The sequence below is a fragment of the Coregonus clupeaformis genome, chromosome 12 (assembly GCF_020615455.1).
Source record: "Coregonus clupeaformis isolate EN_2021a chromosome 12, ASM2061545v1, whole genome shotgun sequence".
In the NCBI taxonomy this organism is placed as follows: Eukaryota; Metazoa; Chordata; class Actinopteri; order Salmoniformes; family Salmonidae; genus Coregonus; species Coregonus clupeaformis.
This window is the reverse complement of record NC_059203.1, coordinates 9,832,508-9,854,967: the sequence shown is the minus strand read 5'-3', so window position 1 is coordinate 9,854,967 and position 22,460 is coordinate 9,832,508. Positions and strand designations below refer to the sequence as shown.

At 44.3% G+C, this 22,460-nt stretch overlaps 1 protein-coding gene across 1 annotated transcript in view; it reads right to left on the bottom strand.

Moving 5' to 3' along the window:
* LOC121577746 (rap1 GTPase-activating protein 1) overlaps positions 1 to 22,460 on the bottom strand; it is a 202,286-nt gene that overhangs the window by 156,865 nt on the left and 22,961 nt on the right. The window contains exon 2 of the mRNA XM_041891599.2: positions 8,904 to 8,929. The gene's annotated coding sequence lies outside the window, so the exon portion shown is untranslated. The remainder of the gene's footprint in view (positions 1 to 8,903; positions 8,930 to 22,460) is intronic.

The window sequence follows — 22,460 nt, the reverse complement described above, 5'->3', positions numbered from 1 at the left end:
CCAAGAAGGTCAAAGCGGTCCACAGCTGGCCCACACCTGCCACGGTCAAGGAGGTTCAACGGTTCATTGGCTTTTCTAACTTCTATCGGAAGTTCATTAAGAATTTCAGCTCTGTGGTAGCCCCCTTGACGACGCTTACCAAGGGAGGAGGGACCAAGATTCACTGGGGTCCGGAAGCAGCAGGGGCCTTCGAGGATCTCAAGCGCCGCTTCACTTCTGCTCCGATTCTGGTGATCCCTGACCCAGAAAGACCTTTCGTGGTGGAGGTGGACGCCTCAGAGGTGGGGGGTGGGAGCCGTCCTGTCACAGAGGGGTGAGGATGGGAGATTACACCCTTGTGCCTTCATGTCTCGCCGCCTGTCTGAGGCCGAGCGCAACTACCACGTGGGGGATCGAGAGTTGCTTGCGGTAAAACTGGCCTTGGAAGAGTGGCGCCATTGGCTTGAGGGGGCTCAGCATCCTTTCCAGGTTCTCACAGACCACAAGAACCTGGAGTATCTCCAACAGGCAAGCGGATGAACCCTCGGCAAGCACGATGGTCCCTTTTCTTTAATCGATTCCAGTTTCTCCTGTCTTACAGACCTGGCACCAAGAACGTCAAGCCGGATGCCCTGTCTCGAGCCTATTCTCCCGAGATACAAGAGAAGCCCTTGGCATCGATTATTCCGAGGTCTAGGATCGTCGCACCTCTTCAGTGGGAACTAGAAAGAGGGGTACGAGAGGCCCTTGTCCATGAGCCCGATCCAGGCGGTGGTCCTGCCGGACGCCTGTACGTTCCTCTCTCTGTTCGGGCCCGTCTTGCAGTGGGGTCATGAGTCGCCCTTGACATGCCATCCGGGTAGTGCTCGCACACTGGAATTCCTCCAGCGGCGGTTTTGGTGGCCGTCCATCAAGAAGGACGTGCAGGTCTATGTTGAGGCCTGCCCTGTGTGCAACCAGGGAAAGTCGACACGTCAGCGACCCCAGGGACTGCTCCATCCCTTACCTGTTCCTCGCAGGCCATGGTCACACCTTTCTCTGGACTTTGTTACGGGACTTCCTCCATCCCAGGGCAACACAGTCGTCCTAGTGGTTGTAGACCGGTTCTCTAAGGCTGCCCGGTTTATTCCCCTGCCCAAGCTGCCCTCGGCCAAGGAGACTGCTGAGCTCCTCATGAACCATGTCTTCCGGATATTTGGAATTCCCCTGGACGTTGTCTCCGACCGAGGTCCCCAAATCTCGTCCCGGTTTTGGGGGCCTTCTGCAGGCTTATTGGGGCCACAGCCAGCCTATCGTCTGGGTTCCATCCAGAGTCTAATGGCCAAACGGAACGGATTAATCAGGATCTGGAGACCACCCTGCGGTGTATGGCGGCCAGTAATCCCACGTCTTGGGCCACCTATATCATTTGGGCGGAATATGCCCACAACACCCTCCAGTCCTCAGCCACCGGATTGTCCCCCTTCGAATGCCAGTTCGGATACACCCCTCCATTATTTCCAGAGGAAGAGGCGCAAGTTGGTGTTCCCTCGGCCCAGCGCTTTGTCCAACGCTGTAGGCGGACCTGGAAGAAGGCCAGGCGTACCCTCCTTCGGACCTCCCAGAGATACCAAAGTCAGGCTAATCGCCGCCGCCGGACGGCCCCTAGTTTCCGAGCTGGTCAGAGAGTTTGGTTGGCCACCAAGAACCTGCCCCTCCGGGTCGAATCCAAGAAGCTTTCCCAGAAATACATCGGCCCTTTCCGCATAGCAAGGAAAGTTAACCCTGTTTCTTATCGTTTGGTTCTCCCTCGCTCCCTTAGAATTAACCCCACTTTCCATGTTTCACTACTAAAACCTGTCTTGTCTTCTCCCTTTGCCCCCCACGCAGACCCCCGCCACCTCCCAGGATCATTGACGGCCAGCCAGCCTACACAGTGCGCCGGATACTGGACTCCCGGAGGGTCCAGAACTCTCTGCAGTATCTGGTGGACTGGGAGGGCTACGGGCCAGAGGAGCGCTCCTGGGTTCCAGCCAAGGACATCCTGGACCCAGGTTTGATCCGAGAGTTTCGCACCCTGAGGCCAGGGTGTTCTGGAAGGAACGTCAGGAGTCGTTCCTAGAGGAGGGGGTCCTGTCAGCTTCCTGCCTCCTGTTTGTCTCCGGGCCTCTAGAGGTCATCTGTGTTCCCCTCTGCCTTAGTTCTTCCCTCGTGTGTCCTTATTAGCTTTATCCAGGTCACCTGTGCCTTGTTTCCCCCTAGAGTATTTTAGCTGTGTTTTTTCCCCCTTGTTCCTCACTTGGTCTTTGAGTCCTGGCTATGTGTCTCCTGCTGTGTCCCACAGAGTCTTTCCGAGTAAGCTTTTCTAAGTTATCTTTATTTTGTTTTTCTCCCCTCGTGGAGTTATTTTGTTTTGTCCTCCTGTTTTGTTTACTGTACCTCTGTTAGTATACCTCTTTCTGAGAAGAACTTTTGTTGGATTATTTTTGAAGTGCAAAGAAATACCTTTTTTTATATTAAATCTACTTTGCCTGGAGTATTGCCTTGAGTGTTTCGTTTGGGTCCTACTATACCTCCTCTGTGGCTTAGGGGTAGAACACCCAACTCTCCACATCTGAGACCTGAGTTCAAGCCCAGCTTGTGACAGACAGAAATACTTCTCAGTTTCATTAGCTGTCTGGGTGGCTGGTCTCAGACAATCCCGCAGGTGAAGAAGCCGGATGTGGAGTTGTTTAATCAGCTTCTTGATATGCCACACCTGTAAAGTGGATGGATTATCTTGGCAAAGGAGAAATGTTCACTAACAGGGATGTAAACACATTTGTGCTAAACATTTGAGAGATATAAGGTTTTTGTGCGTATGGAACATTTCTGGGATCTTTTATTTCAGCTCATGAAACACTTTCCATGTTGCGTTTATATTTTTGCTCAGTATAGAACAATCATTTTGATATTGATACAGCCCTCTAACCAATTGTACTATTAAGTGTTTTTTCGCATTATTTGTAATTTATTCTGTACATAATGTTTCTGCCATCATCTCTTATAACCAAAAAGAGCTTCTGGATATCAGGACAGCGATTACTCACCTCGTATTGGACGAAGATCTTTTCTTCAACGAGTCGGACGCGAAGGATATCCTACAGACACCCGACAAGGCCCAAATCCCCGTCATTTGCAGGAGAAAGAGATGGAGATATCGTGGACGTAGGTCGGGGTGCCTTGTAAGGATCTGACGGCGAGCGAGTACACTGCCTCTTCCATGTCACGGATTCTGCCAAGGCTGCCCCTCCTCCTTGCTCGGGCAGGCTTCGGCGTTCGTCGTCACCGTAATACTAGCTGCTGCCGATCTATGTTCTATGTTTCTATGTTGCACCTGTTGTCTATTGTTACACACCTGTTGCCCATTATGTGATTACTCCTTCCCTATTTAACCCAGTGGCTCCCAATGTGTTTTGTGCGTGTTTGTTTTTCGTTTCGTGTGTCGTTGGTGAGCGGGTAAGTTCCTCCCTGTGTGGAGGTATTCTGTATTGTTATCTTTACTTATTTCAGTAAAGTACGTTTCTTAGAGTTCTGTGTCCTGCGCCTGACTTCGATCCACCGAAACACGCACCATTTATGGAGTCAGCAGGTAGAGCCAGTCAGTCCGAATCGATGGAGGAACGATTTCAACGACAGGAGAGTATAATCCAGGCTCTCGGCACCACCATGGAGAGGGTGATGAATACTATGGACCGATGGGAGAGAGGTGGCCTTCCTACACCTCCTCCAACCACTTTACCACCCATACCACAGTCCACCCCTTTGCCACCTGGGCCCAGTGGGATTCGGCTCTCGCTCCCGAGGGCATATGATGGTACACCAGCCGGGTGTCAGGGTTTCCTTCTCCAGGTAGACCTCTACCTGGCAGCCATTCACCCGGCGCCCTCGGGATACGAGAGCGTGTCCGCCCTCATCTCCTGTCTGTCGGGGAAGGCGCTCGAGTGGGCCAATGCCGAGTGGGGAGGAATTGACGCTACATCAGTCCGCTACGAGGATTTCCCCGCCACTTCCGGGCAGTATTCGATCATCCACCGGAGGGGAGAGCGGCGGGTGAGCGTCTGTTCCACCTAAGTCAGGAGAGGAGGAGCACCCAGGATTTTGCGCTGGAGTTCAGGACTTTGGCAGCCAGCGCAGGATGGAATGAGAGGGCCCTGATCGATCACTATCGTTGCAGCCTAAGGGAGGACGTTCGGTGGGAACTGGCCTGAAGGGATACCAATCTCAACCTGGACCAACTGGTGGAGATGTCCATCAGGCTGGATACCCTGTTGGAGACCCGCGGACGTTCTGATCAGGGCCCATTCATTCCATCCCCCAGCACCTCCGACTCTACCCCCATGGAGCTCGGAGGTGCTGCGCTTAGGGAGACCAGGAAAGGGGCCGTCCCCTGCACCAACTGTGGCCGCAGAGGACACACTGCGGGTCGGTGTTGGGGAGGGTCCCCAGGGAGTCGAGGCAGTAAGCAGAGCACTGGTCGACCATTACATTTACATTTTACATTTTACATTTTAGTCATTTAGCAGACGCTCTTATCCAGAGCGACTTACAGTTAGTGAATATTTTTTTTATTTTTTATTTTATTTTATACTGGCCCCCCATGGGAATCGAACCCACAACCCTGGCGTTGCAAACGCCATGCTCTATCAACTGAGCTACATCCCTGCCGGCCATTCCCTCCCCTACCCTGGACGACGCTTGGCCAATTGTGCGCCGCCCATGAGTCTCCCGGTCGCGGCCGGCTGCGACAGAGCCTGGATTCGAACCAGGATCTCTAGTGGCACAGTTAGCACTGCGATGCAGTGCCTTAGACCACTGCGCCACTCAGGAGCTACTCAGGTGAGTAAGCACCCGACTCACCCAGAGCTCCCTGTTGGTCAGTTGTTTATAGAGGTTGTTTTTCCAGAGTTTTCTCCTCATTCCCAGCATAAGGCACTAGTAGATTCAGGCGCAGCTGGGAATTTTATTGATCGTCAATATTCACATAGTTTAGGGATTCCTACTGTTCGTGTTGATGTGCCCTTCCCTGTCCATGCATTAGATAGTCGCCCGCTAGGGTCAGGCCTAATCAGGGAGGTTACCGCACCACTCTTAAAAAGGACGCATGGGGGTCATGAGGAGAGGATTAGTTTCTATCTGATTGATTCTCCTGCGTATCCTGTGGTGTTGGGACTTCCCTGGTTAACCACTCATGACCCCACTATTTCCTGGCAACAGAGGGCTCTCAAGGGATGGTCCAGTCAGTGCTCAGGGAGGTGTGTAGGGGTTTCCTTGGGGGCTACTACGGTGGAGAGTCCAAACCAGGTCTCCACAGTGCACAAAATCAAATACTAAGGAAGTCTTGAGGTTTTGCTCGCCTGAGGTAGAGTATCTTATGATAAGCTGTAGACCACACTATTTACCAAGAGAGTTTTCATCTATATTTTTCATAGCTGTCTATTTACCACCACAAACCAATGCTGGCATTAAGATTGCACTCAATGAGCTGTATAAAGCCATAACTAAACAGGAAAACGCTCATCCAGAGACAGCGCTCCTAGTGGCCGGGGACTTTAATGCAGGGAAACTTAAATCCGTTCTACCTAATTTCTACCAGCATGTTAAATGTGCAACCAGAGGGGAAAAAACGTTAGACCACCTTTACTCCACACACAGAGACGCATACAATGCTCTCCCTCGCCCTCCTTTTGGCAAATCTGACCATAACTCTATCCTCCTGATTCCTGCTTATAAGCAAAAATTAAAGCAGGAAGCACCAGTGACTCGGTTAATAAAAAAGTGGTCAGATGACGCAGATGCTAAGCTACAGGACTGTTTTGCTAGCACAGACTGGAACATGTTCCGGGATTCTTCAGATAGCATTGAGGAGTACACCACATCAGTCACTGGCTTCATCAATAAGTGCATCGATGACGTCATCCCCACAGTGACCGCACGTACATACCCCAACCAGAAGCCATGGATTACAGGCAAAATCCGCACTGAGCTAAAGGGTAGAGCTGCCGCTTTCAAGGAGCGGGACTCTAACCCAGACGCTTATAAGAAATCCTGCTATGCCCTCCGACGAACCATCAAACAGGCAAAGAGTCAATACAGGACTAAGATTGAATCGTACTACACCGGCTCTGACACTCGTCGGATGTGGCAGGGCTTGAAAACTATTACAGACTACAAAGGGAAGCACAGCCACGAGCTGTGCTCTATGCTCGCTTCGAGGCAAGCAACACTGAAGCATGCATGAGAGCACCAGCTGTTCCAGATGACTATGTGATCACGCTCTCCATAGCCGATGTGAGTAAGACTTTTAAGCAGGTCAACATTCACAAGGCCGCAGGGCCAGACGGATTACCAGGACGTGTACTCTGAGCATGTGCTGACCAACTGGCAAGTGTCTTCACTGACATTTTCAACATGTTCCTGACTGAATCTGTAATACCAACATGTTTCAAGCAGACCACCATAGTCCCTGTGCCCAAGGACACTAAGATAACCTGCCTAAATGACTAACGACCCGTAGCACTGACGTCTGTAGCCATGAAGTGCTTTGAAAGGCTGGTCATGGCTCACATCAACACCATTATCCCAGAAACCCTAGACCCCACTCCAATTTGCATACCACCCCAACAGATCCACAGATGATGCAATCTCTATTGCACTCCACACTGCCCTTTCCCACCTGGACGAGAGGAACACCTATGTGAGAATGCTATTCATTGACTACAGCTCAGCATTCAACACCATAGTGCCCTCAAAGCTCATCACTAAGCAAGGATCCTGGGACTAAACACCTCCCTCTGCAACTGGATCCTGGACTTCCTGACGGGCCACCCCCAGGTGGTAAGGGTAGGTAACAACACATCTGCCACACTGATTCTCAACACGGGGGCACCTCAGGGGTGCGTGCTCATTTCCCTCCTGTACTCCCTGTTCACCCATGACTGCATGGCCAGGCACGACTCCAACACCATAATTAAGTTTGCCGACGACACAACAGTGGTAGGCCTGATCACCGACAACGATGAGACAGCCTATAGGGAGGAGGTCAGAGAACTGGCCGTGTGGTGCCAGGACAACAACCTCTCCCTCAATGTGACCAAGACAAAGGAGATGATTGTGGACTACAGGAAAAAAAAGAGGACTGAGCACGCCCCCATTCCCATCGACGGGGCTGTAGTGGAACAGGTTGAGAGCTTCAAGTTCCTTGGTGTCCACATCACCAACGAACTATCATGGCCCAAACACACCAAGATGTCGTGAAGAGGGCACGACAAAGCCTATTCCCCCTCAGGAGACTGAAAAGATTTGGCATGGTCCTCAGATCCTCAAAAAGTTCTACAGCTGCACCATCGAGAGCATCCTGGCTGGTTGCATCACCACCTGGTATGGCAACTGCTCGGCCTCCGACCGCAAGGCACTACTGAGGGTAGTGCGTACGGCCCAGTACATCACTGGGGCCAAGCTTCCTGCCAACCAGGACCTCTATACCAGGCGGTGTCAGAGGAAGACCCTCAAAATTGTCAAAGACTCCAGCCACCCTAGTCATAGACTGTTCTTTCTGCTACCGCACGGCAAGCGGTACCGGAGCGCCAAGTCTAGGTCCAAAAGGCTTCTCAACAGCTTCTACCCCCAAGCCATAAGACTCCTGAACAGCTAATCATGGCTATCCGGACTACTTGCACTGACCCCCCACCCCCACCCCATCTTTTTACGCTGCTGCTTCTCTGTTAATTATTTATGCATAGTCACTTTAACTCTACCCACATGTACATATTACCTCAACTAGCCGGTGCCCCCGCACATTGACTCTGCACCGGTACCCCCCTGTATATAGCATCCCTACTGTTATTTTATTTTACTTCTGCTCTTTTTTTCTCAACACTTTTTTGTTGTTGTTGTTGTTTTATTTTACTTTTTTATAAAAAAATAAATGCATTGTTGGTTAAGGGCTGTAAGTAAGCATTTCACGGTAATGTCTACACCTGTTGTATTCGGCGCATGTGCCAAAAAAAATTGATTTGATTTGATCATTTGGAGCTCTGGGTATAGACCAATCAATAAAACTCCTGAGAAGAGAGGCACGGTGTCACGTCTCCTCCCGTTGCTCCCTCCGGTGCTCTGATTCGCCAGGTCTACTGAGCCACCAGTCTGAGCGCACCACCTCGGCAACACCGGAATGGAAACCCAACGCACCCTAATTCACCTCCAGCGCAACTGCACCTCATCATCTCATCACCACCCCTATATAGCCCTGGACTGTTCAGTGTGTGTGTGATTGTTAGTGTCATGTCGTGTACTCAGTCTTTGTTGTTCTCTTACTCAGTGTTAAGTAAACCTTTATATTGTTGATTTCTGCGTATGCGTCCTACCTCTTTGTATCCTCAGTACTCGTCACACACGGCAGGTCAGAGTACTCATTTCAGTTGAAAATACAGGAAGCCTTAGCGTGCTATAGCACATCAAACAGGCAGAGCGCAGGACACATGCTGCCTCCGGGCAGATGAAACACTCACATCAAAACACAACCATCCATCCCTCTCCAAATGGATTCAGTACTGAGGCGCGTGACAGATAGAAAGGGCTAAAGCCATGCATACTCCTCCTGCTGCTGCCTTTATGCTGGGGCGATAATCTGAGCCCATGGAGTCACCAGACTGGCCAGCCCCATTTCAAACACCACATACAGTACATAACCTGGAGCCATTCTCACTGCTGCTTCTGCTGCTGCCGCTCACATTAACAGCAGGGAATAGAGCTGCAAGTGCTCTGCTTGTTTCTGGCTGACAGGCAATGCTGACCGTCAATGTTGTGTCCGTCAGTTCACCAACAAACACAGGTTCAACAAACAGCTTGATTTCATTTCGCTCTCAATATTGTCAGCAGTGTGATAAACATGTCAATTGTCTTACCTATTTTATGTCCTCTTACTGTTTTCCTGAAAAAGAGGAAAGTACCTTTAAATCACAAAGAAAACATAAACATCCTAATTAACACCCTACCCATTTCATGATTCCACCATCAGCGTCATCATTATTGGAATAACACTATTTTGCCTAAAATAATTTTGGGACTTGAAACTTGTCACATGCACACTAAACCGCATAGTGCTGTGAATGCCATCTTTCTGCATAAGTAAACTGAATTAAACTTTCAGCTGCATGAGTATGCATCATGAATATAAATTATTCCTAAAGTGGAGCTGGGAAAATGTGCAGGCAGTTCCATTGTGTGGGTTGATGGAAATGCACATGGGCGGTTAACATCACAGGTTAATGCCAGAACAAAGCCACCATGAAAATTCTTACTTTGGGGGCTGGGTGAATTGATATGTATGGCAACATACACTGAGTGTACAAAACATAAGGAACACCTGCTCTTTCCATGAAATAGACTGACCAGGTGAATCCAGGTGAAAGCTATGATCACTTATTGATGTCACTTGTTAAATCCACTTCAATCAGTGTAGATGAAGGGGAGGAGACAGGTTAAAGGAGGATTTTTAAGCCTTGAGACAATTGAGAAATGGATTGTGTATGTGGGCCATTCAGAGGGTGAATGGGCAAGACAAAAGATTTAAGTGCCTTTGAACAGGGTCTGGTACTAGGTGCCAGGTGCACCGGTTTAAGTATGTCAAGAACTGCAACGCTGCTGGGTTTTTCACACTCAACAGTTTCCTGTGTGTATCAAGAATGGTCCACCACCCTAAGGACATCTAGCCAACTTGACACAACTGTGGGAAGCCTTGGAGTCAACATGGGCCAGCATCCCTGTGGAACTCTTTCGACACCTTGTAGAGTCCATGTCCCGACGAATTGAGGCTGTTCTGAGGGCAAAAGGGGGTGCAACTCAATATTAGGAAGGTGTTCCTAATGTTTTGTACACTCAGTGTCAATATTCACACACACACACCATGCATACACATTTCAACATAATTCATTTAGCATGTTAAAAATCTACATATATATATATATATATATATATATATATATATAAGCAACACAATATCACACTCAATTAGTGCAAATATGTATTGTTTTCTATGCTTGTTTTCTCTTAATACTTTGGGATACTGGTGCACTTGTAGTCAGAAAGGCCATTTTTTCATGTAGGCAACAGTAGGCCTACACGATTTTCTTCATAAAGAATTTCATATTTCGTGGAGCCTACATTACACAATTTTCTTCATAATGCATTTAATACAAGGCTCCACTTTTTCGAGTACATTACACAATTTCTTTCATAATGCATTTTATACAAGGCTATGTCAAATTTTATGAGGGTTGCCAGATTGGAGAAAAAATACTGATTTATTTTTATTTTAAGGTATTTGATTGGGGAATGGGGATACATTTTTATGATGAGAAATTATAATACACACCATAATACACACACACGCACACAAACACTTACACACATATACACACACTCACTTTGTTTGTACTCATGTTATAGCCAACTCTTCAACTTTTGTATGAATTGTTTTTAATAAAATATTTGTATCTAGTTTTCATGTATTCATTATCTTTAACTGGTTAAATATTTGTAGTTTGCATGTTTCAGTAATGATTGTGGTGAATTATTATTAATGAACTGTAGAGTTTAATGGACTATGAGGTAGAACTGGGTTAATCAAGAGCATAAAGTTAGAATTCTTTGTTACTGGGCCAGGAATTGTATTGGGTCATTTAATTTCACTGTGTGGGTGAGTAGAGAGGGAATCTGCCCTAGGGTCAGATTGCTTGCTCTTACTTAGATCCATGGTTGTCTTATCATATCAAAGACTGAAACTGGCTTGGGATGTTTGTTTTTGTCTTCAAACACAGTGAAAAGAGCCAGGGTTAAACAGAGTTTAAACTAAACATGAGTGTTTTTGCAAGATAAGGATTGATTGATTGTAGTACTCTGAACTTTGTCAGAGACAAAGGAAGTGGGCGGAGCAATAAAAGAGCGGGAAAACGGAAGAGGACTATATAAGATGGAGGGAGACCATAAGGGGGTGTGCCACTCTGCAGACTGGTATTGGCTTTGTTGAAACTTTAATAAAGTAATTTCTTGATGCAACAAAAACTCTGTAAGACCTTATTTGTAATAAAGTATAGTGGTTATTTTCCACAACATGATTAACATGGTTAAATAGTTGTAAATCTCTGCTTGATTTAGCTTTTGGTATATTTGGCATTTTTATACATATTCTCTATTTCCACTGAAGAAAGCAATAATTAATCAACACACTACTGTAAATAAATGGGGAAACACTACCTGTTATAAAACGGAAATTGCTCTCTGTAAATAAATGGTGAAAAATGCTCAGTCTGTAACAATTCGGCTATGGGTTTCACAACCCTATAATAATGATACAAGTTATCACCTTAAAATGGGTTTATTTACAAACTCTGGGGTATAGCATGTTGGGCAAAGTGGTATAGGAGAGTCTGACATGTAACCCCTAACTTGAGTTCAGTCTTCGTCAATGAGAACCAAGAGGGGCCTAGCTTCGTCCTTCATGACTGGGAAAGGCCTCGATTCTAGGTCGTAGAAAATCCTACATCCATCTCATTAGATCAGCACAGGATGGATCAACAGTGATTCATATAACTGGTTCGCATCCCAAAAACATGATAGTTTGCTGCATAACTCACTTATGTTATTTGTCTACCCATATGATGTGGATCATTGCCAGGTCATTAGATATAAGCTTCAGTAACAGAAGAACACCATGGTTGTAATAACACTTTAAACAGGTAGTTTGTAAATGTGTAGAATGTGTTTGTTTTGGGTCCACACTGGTAAGTTAATTTATGTAAATTAGACAGTCACAGATTATTTTCTTCTGAATAACTGGTCAGGGCATAGCACTTTCCATTCAGCTTCAGGCACATGTGATGTAAGGCTTGATCACACCTGTAGTGACTACTTCTATCCATCACGCCCATTGTTGCTTATCCATTGTTCACTAGATATATCAATGTAATTACACCCAACACAATGTTGAAAAATAGAATGGTTCTCACCACTAGATAACATACCTAGATGTGAGCTGGACGTGATCCCAACGCTTCCATCAATGTAGCAGAAGAAAGTGAAAGCTGCAACAGGGACTCTAACCAGGGCTCATACGTGGCAAAGTGAGCTCTCACGGCCGTTGCCATGAAAGCCTAATAGGCATTGGGCAGAGGCAGTAGGCCTACAATGCTGGCATATGCCTTGTTACAATAGCCTAAGTGCATTCAGAAAGTATTGAGACCCCATAACTTTTTCCACATTTTGTTACGTTACAGCCTTATTCTGAAATGGATTAAATTGTTTTTCACCCTCATCAATGTACACACAATACCCCATATTGACAAAACAAAAACAGGTTTTTAGATTTTTTTGAAAATGTATTACAAATAAAAAACGGAAATATCACATTTACATAAGTATTCAGACCCTTTCCTCAGTACTTTGCTGAAGCACCTTTGGTAGCGATTACAGCCACAAGTCTTCTTGGGTATGACGCTACAAGCTTGGCACACCTGTATTTGGGGAGTTTCTCCTAGCTATTTTCAGGTCTCTCAGAGATGTTCGATTGGGTTAAAGTCCGGGCTCTGGCTGGGCCACTCAAGGACAGTCAGAAACTTATAATAATAATAATATAATATGCCATTTAGCAGACGCTTTTATCCAAAGCGACTTACAGTCATGTGTGCATTCATTTTTTCATATGGGTGGTCCCGGGGATCGAACCCACTACCCTGGCGTTACAAGCGCCATGCTCTACCAATTGAGCTACAAAGGACCCGGGACCACCCATATGTCCCGAAGCCACTCCTGCGTTGTCGGCTGTGTGCTTAGGGTCATTGTCCTGTTGGAAGGTGAACCTTCGCACCAGTCTGAGGTCCTGAGTGCTCTGGAGCAGGTTTTCATCAAGGATCTCTCTGTACTTTGCTCCGTTCATCTTTCCCTCGATCTTGACTAGTCTCCCAGTCCCTGCCACTGAAAAACATCCCCACAGCATGATGCTGCCACCACCATGCTTCACTGAAGGGATGGTGCCAGGTTTCCTCCAGACGTGACGCTTGGCATTCAGGCCAAAGAGTTCAATCTTGGTTTCATCAGACCAGAGAATCTTGTTTCTCATGGTCTGAGAGTCCTTTAGGTGCCTTTTGGTAAACTCCAAGCGGGCTGTCATGTGCCTTTTACTGAGTGACTTCCGTCTGGCCACTCTATCAAAAGGCCTGATTGGTGGCGTGCTGCAGAGATGGTTGTCCTTCTGTAAGGTTCTCCCATCTCCACAGAGGAACTCTGGAGCTCTGTCAGATTGACCTTTGTGTTCTTGGTCACCTCCCTGACCAAGGCCCTTCTCCCCCGATTGCTCAGTTTGGCCGTGCGGCCAGCTTTAGGAAGAGTCTTGGTGATTCCAAACTTCTTCCATTTAAGAATGATGGAGGCCACTGTGTTCTTGGGGACCTTCAATGCTGCATAAATTTTTTCGTACCCTTCCCCAGATCTGTGCCTCGACACAATCCTGTCTCGAGGCTCTACGGACAATTCCTTCTACCTCATGGCTTGGTTTTTTCTCTGACATGCACTGTCAACTGTGGGACCTTATATACTGTAGACAGGTGTGTGCCTTTCCAAATCCTGTCCAATCAATTGAATTTACCACATGTGCTCCAATCAAGTTGTAGAAACATCTTAAGGATGATCAATGGAAACAGGATGCACCAGAGCTCAATTTCGAGGCTCATAGCAAAGGGTCTGAATACTTATACTTATGTAAATACATGTATTTTTATTTTTTATTATTCTTTTTTTAAACGTGTTTTCGCTTTGTCATTATGGGGTATTGTGTGTAGATTGATGAGGAATCAAATTAATTTAATCAATTATAGAATAAGGCTGTAACGTAACCAGGCTCTGTCGCAGCCGGCCGCGACCGGGAGACTCATGGGCGGCGCACAATTGGCCCAGCGTCGTCCAGGGTAGGGGAGGGAATGGCCGGCAGGGATGTAGCTCAGTTGATAGAGCATGGCGTTTGCAACGCCAGGGTTGTGGGTTCGATTCCCACGGGGGGCCAGTATAAAAAAAATAAAAAAAATGTATTCACTAACTGTAAGTCGCTCTGGATAAGGGCGTCTGCTAAATGACTTAAAAAAAAATAAAAAAATAAAAATAAAAAATAAATGTGGAAAAAGGGAAGGGGTCTGACTACTTTCCAAATGCACTGTATAACATGATTGACACGACCATAGTAATCATCATGAAACGGCCTTGGAAGTGCCATAAGTGTATGCCAACATCTTTCATTATTTTACATGAACCTGTTTAACTGCATTGATATGGCTTAACTGATCATAGACCAGACTCGTTATAGTTGCAAATACCATGCAGTTGCAGCAGGGGAATTTAAACCAAACAGGTCTTCTGTTTCCCAACATTTATCGATTAATTAATTTCCCATCATGAAAATGTATCCCCATTCCCCAATCAAATACCTTCATCAATACCACAAAAAACCAGACAAATACAGCTTTTTACTCCAATCTGGCAACCCTCATAAAATCCGACATAGCACCAGTATCCCAAAGTATTAAGTGAAAACAAGCATAGAAAACAGTATTGGCATTAATAAAAAATAAAAAAAACTTAAGGCTACTATTATATTATAAGTATTTAGGTGACAACCTGGTTGATTGACAATATTGGGTTGTTAACACGTTTGTTTTTTGATATAAATAAATGTGGGACACAAAAAAAAGGCAGTGTAGAACACGATTGCCCAAAATGCATTGCTCCAATAATTTTCAAAAGATTGTTCCGAAGTTTGCTCCCCAAAATGTATTTTCCTATAAATGAAGTCGCACAGAAATGTGTGTCTTTTCCTACGAATTAAGTCGCACAATAATATGTGTATTTTCACACGAATTAAGCCACACAAAAACGCACAAAATCTGCTGCAATACTTTTTGTACATATTTGCTTGAATTGAGTGTGAGATTGTGTTGATATAAGCTGCAGTGTGGGTACAGTGAGGGAAAAAAGTATTTGATCCCCTGCTGATTTTGTACGTTTGCCCACTGACAAAGACATGATCAGTCTATAATTTTAATGGTAGGTTTATTTGAACAGTGAGAGACAGAATAACAACAAAAGAATCCAGAAAAACACATGTCAAAAATGTTATGAATTGATTTGCATTTTAATGAGGGAAATAAATATTTGACCCCTCTGCAAAACATGACTTAGTACTTGGTGGCAAAACCCTTGTTGGCAATCACAGAGGTCAGACGTTTCTTGTAGTTGGCCACCAGGTTTGCACACATCTCAGGAGGGATTTTGTCCCACTCCTCTTTGCAGATCTTCTCCAAGTCATTAAGGTTTCGAGGCTGACGTTTGGCAACTCGAACCTTCAGCTCCCTCCACAGATTTCCTATGGGATTAAGGTCTGTAGACTGGCTAGGCCACTCCAGGACCTTAATGTACTTCTTCTTGAGCCACTCCTTTGTTGCCTTGGCCGTGTGTTTTGGGTCATTGTCATGCTGGAATACCCATCCACGACCCATTTTCAATGCCCTGGCTGAGGGAAGGAGGTTCTCACCCAAGATTTGACGGTACATGGCCCCGTCCATCGTCCCTTTGATGCGGTGAAGTTGTCCTGTCCCCTTAGCAGAAAAACACCCCCAAAGCATAATGTTTCCACCTCCATGTTTGACGGTGGGGATGGTGTTCTTGGGGTCATAGGCAGCATTCCTCCTCCTCCAAACACGGCGAGTTGAGTTGATGCCAAAGAGCTCGATTTTGGTCTCATCTGACCACAACACTTTCACCCAGTTCTCCTCTGAATCATTCAGATGTTCATTGGCAAACTTCAGACGGGCCTGTATATGTGCTTTCTTGAGCAGGGGGGACCTTGCGGGCGCTGCAGGATTTCAGTCCTTCACGGCGTAGTGTGTTACCAATTGTTTTCTTGGTGACTATGGTCTCAGCTGCCTTGAGATCATTGACAAGATCCTCCCGTGTAGTTCTGGGCTGATTCCTCACCGTTCTCATGATCATTGCAACTCCACGAGGTGAGATCTTGCATGGAGCCCCAGGCCGAGGGAGATTGACAGTTATTTTGTGTTTCTTCCATTTGCGAATAATCGCACCAACTGTTTTCACCTTCTCACCAAGCTGCTTGGCAATGGTCTTGTAGCCCATTCCAGCCTTGTGTAGGTCTACAATCTTGTCCCTGACATCCTTGGAGAGCTCTTTGGTCTTGGCCATGGTGGAGAGTTTGGAATCTGATTGATTGATTGCTTCTGTGGACAGGTGTCTTTTATACAGGTAACAAACTGAGATTAGGAGCACTCCCTTTAAGAGTGTGCTCCTAATCTCAGCTCGTTACCTGTATAAAAGACACCTGGGAGCCAGAAATCTTTCTGATTGAGAGGGGGTCAAATACTTATTTCCCTCATTAAAATGCAAATCAATTTATAACATTTTTGACATGCGTTTTTTCTGGATTTTTTGTTGTTATTCTGTCTCTCACTGTTCAAATAAACCTACCATTAAAATTATAGACTGATCATTTCTTTGTCAGTGGGCAAACGTACAAAATCAGCAGGGGATCAAATACTTTTTTCCCTCACTGTATCTCAAAGTAAATATTTGCTGCAGAGATGAGCTTATTGAATCTTATTATGCTGTATTTAGCTTAGACAGTCACGTGTTGAACAAGTAATAAACAATGTGCTGACAATTATCATTATGACTGTACCACCATCATCAGTTATCCTGTAATCTGTCAGCCACTATATCTAATTAGTGGGAAATACAGTAGGTAATTAGTTTGTCTGTTATCAAGATGGAGGCCTGGACAGGCTACACTCATTTACTCATTGGTAATGAGGAGCTGGAGGGAGAGACCAAGGACAACAAATACTCAAACATATTTATTTATATCATAGTTTTTAAATGAATACCTCCTACATATCCTGCTTTCCAGGTGAAACTAGAACATCAATAGCCATGGGGAAATTATAGTGTACAAAAATAGAGAATTACTTACATAGCAGTAATAGAAAAAGTACCACTGACCTTTAACAAATCAATATTTTTTAAGGTACAACGACGCAACATGAATGTAGATTACATACTATCAATACAGTGATACGGTGATATCTCTGCAACCTTGATTATGATGAGAGGCTTCATAGATACTGAAAGTGGAACTGACCACGTTTTAGCAACATTAAATATTATTAAAATGTGTTCATATACACCCCCAGGAAGAATATGACGCCTAAAAAATAAATAAAAAAACTGACAAGTGCGTACTTAGATATGGTCATTTTCAAGTTTTCATATAATCATAAAATGTTTGGGAATGACGTAGAGTAAGGCATTTGTGAAAGTTGTACAGCAATATAGAGTGGGAAAGCGGCCGTGCGTTTGGATCATTAATAGAAACTGCTGTAAATACATCTGTCTTGCCCAGGACCGGACTCAGGCCAGTGCGCCATAGCCAATCAGAGCTACAGTAGGCCTATATGCAAATAAGCCATTTGCCACACGGGCCTGCCATCATTCACTTTGAACCGGGTTGTGTTTACAGGTAACCTGGTACCAGAGCATTTTGTATTATTATGTACGTAAATCCGGGACACTCCATTTAGTATGATATGTTATGTTTCATATGGTATGTATTAATTTGTGAATGTCCATCACGTGTGATATGTGATGAATTACAATTCTTATTATATGTTACACATTTTCAAAACCTACAATATGAAAAATAAAAAAGCGAAATGTACAATATGTATGATGTTACAAATTTTAGCTATGTGGCTAGGCGGCTAACGTTAGCTAGCTGGCTAATGTTTGCTAGGCTAGGGGTTAGGGTTAGGGGTTTGGCTTAAGGTTAGGGTTAAGTTTAGGAGTTAGGTTAAAGGGTTAAGGTTAGGGGAAGGGTTAGCTAAAAGGGTTAAGGTTAGGGTTAGGGGAAGGGTTCGCTAACATGCTAAGTAGTTGCAAAGTTGCCAAAAAGTAGTAAGTAGTTGAAAAGTGCTAATTAGCTAAAATGCTAAAGTTGTCCATGATGAGATTCAAACTCGCATCCTTTGAGTTGCTAGACGTTAACGTTATATGCCCAGCCATCCACCCTGACCATCCACCCTACATTCGTTTTTGTCTTATCTAACCATACCAAACATAACATATCATCCTAATTTGAGTATCCCAGATTTACATTTACTATGTTACATCTAGTCTACGAGACCAGGCTGTTATAGGCAGTAGAAGCAGCAGGACATTAGATCATTAGAAAGTATTCACCAAAAGCCACAAAATACACCTGAAAGGATTTCTGCACATACAGTGAGGGAAAAAAGTATTTGATCCCCTGCTGATTTTGTACGTTTGCCCACTGACAAAGAAATGATCAGTCTATAATTTTAATGGTAGGTTTATTTGAACAGTGAGAGACAGAATAACAACAAAAAAATCCAGAAAAACGCATGTCAAAAATGTTATAAATTGATTTGCATTTTAATGAGGGAAATAAGTATTTGACCCCCTCTCAATCAGAAATATTTCTGGCTCCCAGGTGTCTTTTATACAGGTAACGAGCTGAGATTAGGAGCACACTCTTAAAGGGAGTGCTCCTAATCTCAGTTTGTTACCTGTATAAAAGACACCTGTCCACAGAAGCAATCAATCAATCAGATTCCAAACTCTCCACCATGGCCAAGACCAAAGAGCTCTCCAAGGATGTCAGGGACAAGATTGTAGACCTACACAAGGCTGGAATGGGCTACAAGACCATTGCCAAGCAGCTTGGTGAGAAGGGGAAAACAGTTGGTGCGATTATTCGCAAATGGAAGAAACACAAAATAACTGTCAATCTCCCTCGGCCTGGGGCTCCATGCAAGATCTCACCTCGTGGAGTTGCAATGATCATGAGAACGGTGAGGAATCAGCCCAGAACTACACGGGAGGATCTTGTCAATGATCTCAAGGCAGCTGAGACCATAGTCACCAAGAAAACAATTGGTAACACACTACGCCGTGAAGAACTGAAATCCTGCAGCACCCGCAAGGTCCCCCTGCTCAAGAAAGCACATATACAGGCCCGTCTGAAGTTTGCCAATGAACATCTGAATGATTCAGAGGAGAACTGGGTGAAAGTGTTGTGGTCAGATGAGACCAAAATCGAGCTCTTTGGCATCAACTCAACTCGCCGTGTTTGGAGGAGGAGGAATGCTGCCTATGACCCCAAGAACACCATCCCCACCGTCAAACATGGAGGTGGAAACATTATGCTTTGGGGGTGTTTTTCTGCTAAGGGGACAGGACAACTTCACCGCATCAAAGGGACGATGGACGGGGCCATGTACCGTCAAATCTTGGGTGAGAACCTCCTTCCCTCAGCCAGGCCATTGTAAATGGGTCGTGGATGGGTATTGATGACAATGACCCAAAACACACGGCCAAGGCAACAAAGGAGTGGCTCAAGAAGAAGTACATTAAGGTCCTGGAGTGGCCTAGCCAGTCTACAGACCTTAATCCCATAAAAAATCTGTGGAGGGAGCTGAAGGTTCGAGTTGCCAAACGTCAGCCTCGAAACCTTAATGACTTGGAGAAGATCTGCAAAGAGGAGTGGGACAAAATCCCTCCTGAGATGTGTGCAAACCTGGTGGCCAACTACAAGAAATGTCTGACCTCTGTGATTGCCAACAAGGGTTTTGCCACCAAGTACTAAGTCATGTTTTGCAGAGGGGTCAAATACTTATTTCCCTCATTAAAATGCAAATCAATTCATAACATTTTTGACATGCGTTTTTCTGGATTTTTTTGTTGTTATTCTGTCTCTCACTGTTCAAATAAACCTACCATTAAAATTATAGACTGATCATGTCTTTGTCAGTGGGCAAACGTACAAAATCAGCAGGGGATCAAATACTTTTTTCCCTCAGTGTATGTAAATACCACGGGATGCCTCTTACATTTGGGAACTTTACAGTCCTATTGTTCAAACAACCATGAAAAGGTACAGTAGGTATCTCCCTCAGTTGCCTATGCACATCAACAACAACAAGATCAACTAATGTTAGCCATAGCTGGCCATCAAAATTGCACTGATAAACGATGTGGAATAGTAGCCTGCTCGCCCTTCTGCAGCTAACATTAGGCTTTGAGTTTTTAGCTTGCTAAATAAATAGCTTCATAAATAGATAAGATAGCATATTAGCCACGTTATAACTGACTTGTGATCATTGTCCTTGCTAGTTTGATTGTATTGACATTCCCAGTCTTAGTTAGCTACATTAGTCCGTTTTTGTCCAAAATATTGAGTCATTGAAACAGTGCATACTGAATAGCTGGAGGAAGCAAACAATGTACCAGGCCAGCTGTGATTTACAACCTGATAGCAATATTTGTTGGACTACCAAGAAATGTATTGATGAATTATATTAATCATGCATTGAACTGCATCCATTTATTCTGCCTAACTCTACGTCATGGATTTTTATGTGTCAAATATAACCTATATTTAAAACCTCTTATAAAGTCAGTTTGTAGCATAAACTGGGAACTTGATATTTATTACTGATATTATGATTGTCTGTTTGTTTCATTTCTGCAAAGTAGTTAAAACGCTGTCGGTTCCACTTTAAGCAGACTAACATTCTCTGCTTATCTTCCATCATGATGTTTAATCATATACAGCCAAATGATGGCAGCAGACAACATGATTTTCCATGATGTAGTTTGAGAAGACGTGTTCGTATCAATAATTGGTCTGCCAATGTATCTGCACCTCTGCACACAGTTGTTTCAGCAGCACAGCCACAGACTGCATAACTAGCCCAATTCCTCTGGATGGTAAAATAGCATGGCCGTATTGGATTTATCTCTAAGTAAAATACAGGGTTTATAGAGGTTGACAAGGGCTTTTCTTTTGGAAATCAATACATCAGCAACCCAGAAATACATTGCCAGAGGATACAGAGATAAGAACTAATACCCTTATACTGTGGTAAAGAAAGCAGGGATTGGGAGAGTCGGACAGAACTCTATTCACACTCTCTGAGGATTCTTGAATCTATTGATTTTAGTATTTTTTGTTCATGTTATCTGCTAGATGTGACTGTTCAAACCCATGGAAACTGTTGTTGTGTGCCAAAAGAAAGGCCACAGCAAACTGACCCTCATTTTAGATGAAGTTCAGAAAATGCAGAGAATAAAGTAGAGAAGCTGGGAAAGATGCTCAAGCTTCACATCTCAGAGTGCAGTAGCTAGGCAGTATGTTCAACACCAAGTGTCTTTGTATAATACCATGACACGTTCCACCAAAATAATGTTGACTATAAAACCTCTCTGGCTATAACACCTACACAAAACCCCTCGGACAACAGAACCCACACACATCCATCTGATGATGAGAGCTGTGATCCTCCATCTGCAGCATACAGAGAAACCTCTTCAAGCAGAACAGAGAGGAGGAGGATGTTACTGTTATCTCACATTCAGCTAGCTCCACAGAGACTGGGATGAAGTTCTGTGAACAGATCAAGTGACACATGCTGAGCATGGGCAATTTTATCGAACAGTGTTCTCCTAACTATGTTAAGATACATAATTGGGCTTGGCATTCCACATGTAGTTATACATGACATTAGGCTAATGTTTTAGGCTTAATTTTTTTAAACATTAAATGCACTATGCATTATGTGGGTTGAATGCTGTAAAAACACAGAATAAAACAATTAATAATGGCAGTGACTGCCCATGACTGCTTATTACATTTTACATTTTAGTCATTTAGCAGACACTCTTATCCAGAGCGACTTACAGTTAGTGAGTGCATACATTTTCACTTATTAACCTTCAGTTAATTCACATTACCTTACTTTAATAAAAGTTGTGTATAATACATTTGTTTTATTTGACAACTTTATTATTTCATTCCAAGTCATCATCTCATCTCTCTAGAGCTGCTGCCTATGCTGTCTGACAAAATCACAATTTTAGTAGTAAATAAGGCATACTTTTATGACTGCTGAATACCAGATATCAATCACTTAGATCATGTTTTCAGGTAGAGATACCTTGCGAAGAAACTGCTCTCTATGTTTCCCTTCTTGATCACGCATTTTTCTGTCTCTTATGTAGCAGGCATTAAAGAAACACAGACTGGACATGTAACTGCGCAATGGATTATGGTAGAACATTGGCCTGTTGGAAACTACAACTCCCTACTACATAGTTTGGGCGTGAAAATGCAGCGCAATGTGCACATTGAACTCACAGAAGAAGAAAAAACAGAACAAAATGGAATTTAAATAATTGAACCAATGTCGGTCATGCAAACAATCTTTAATATTGAATTATTAAATTTGAAACTTAAAAGTGAATGAGTAGAACTATCTAAATGTTTCATAACTTTAGCATACAAAATTGTGTACGCAATCTCAAGTGAATGTGTTTTCCCACAGTTTAAT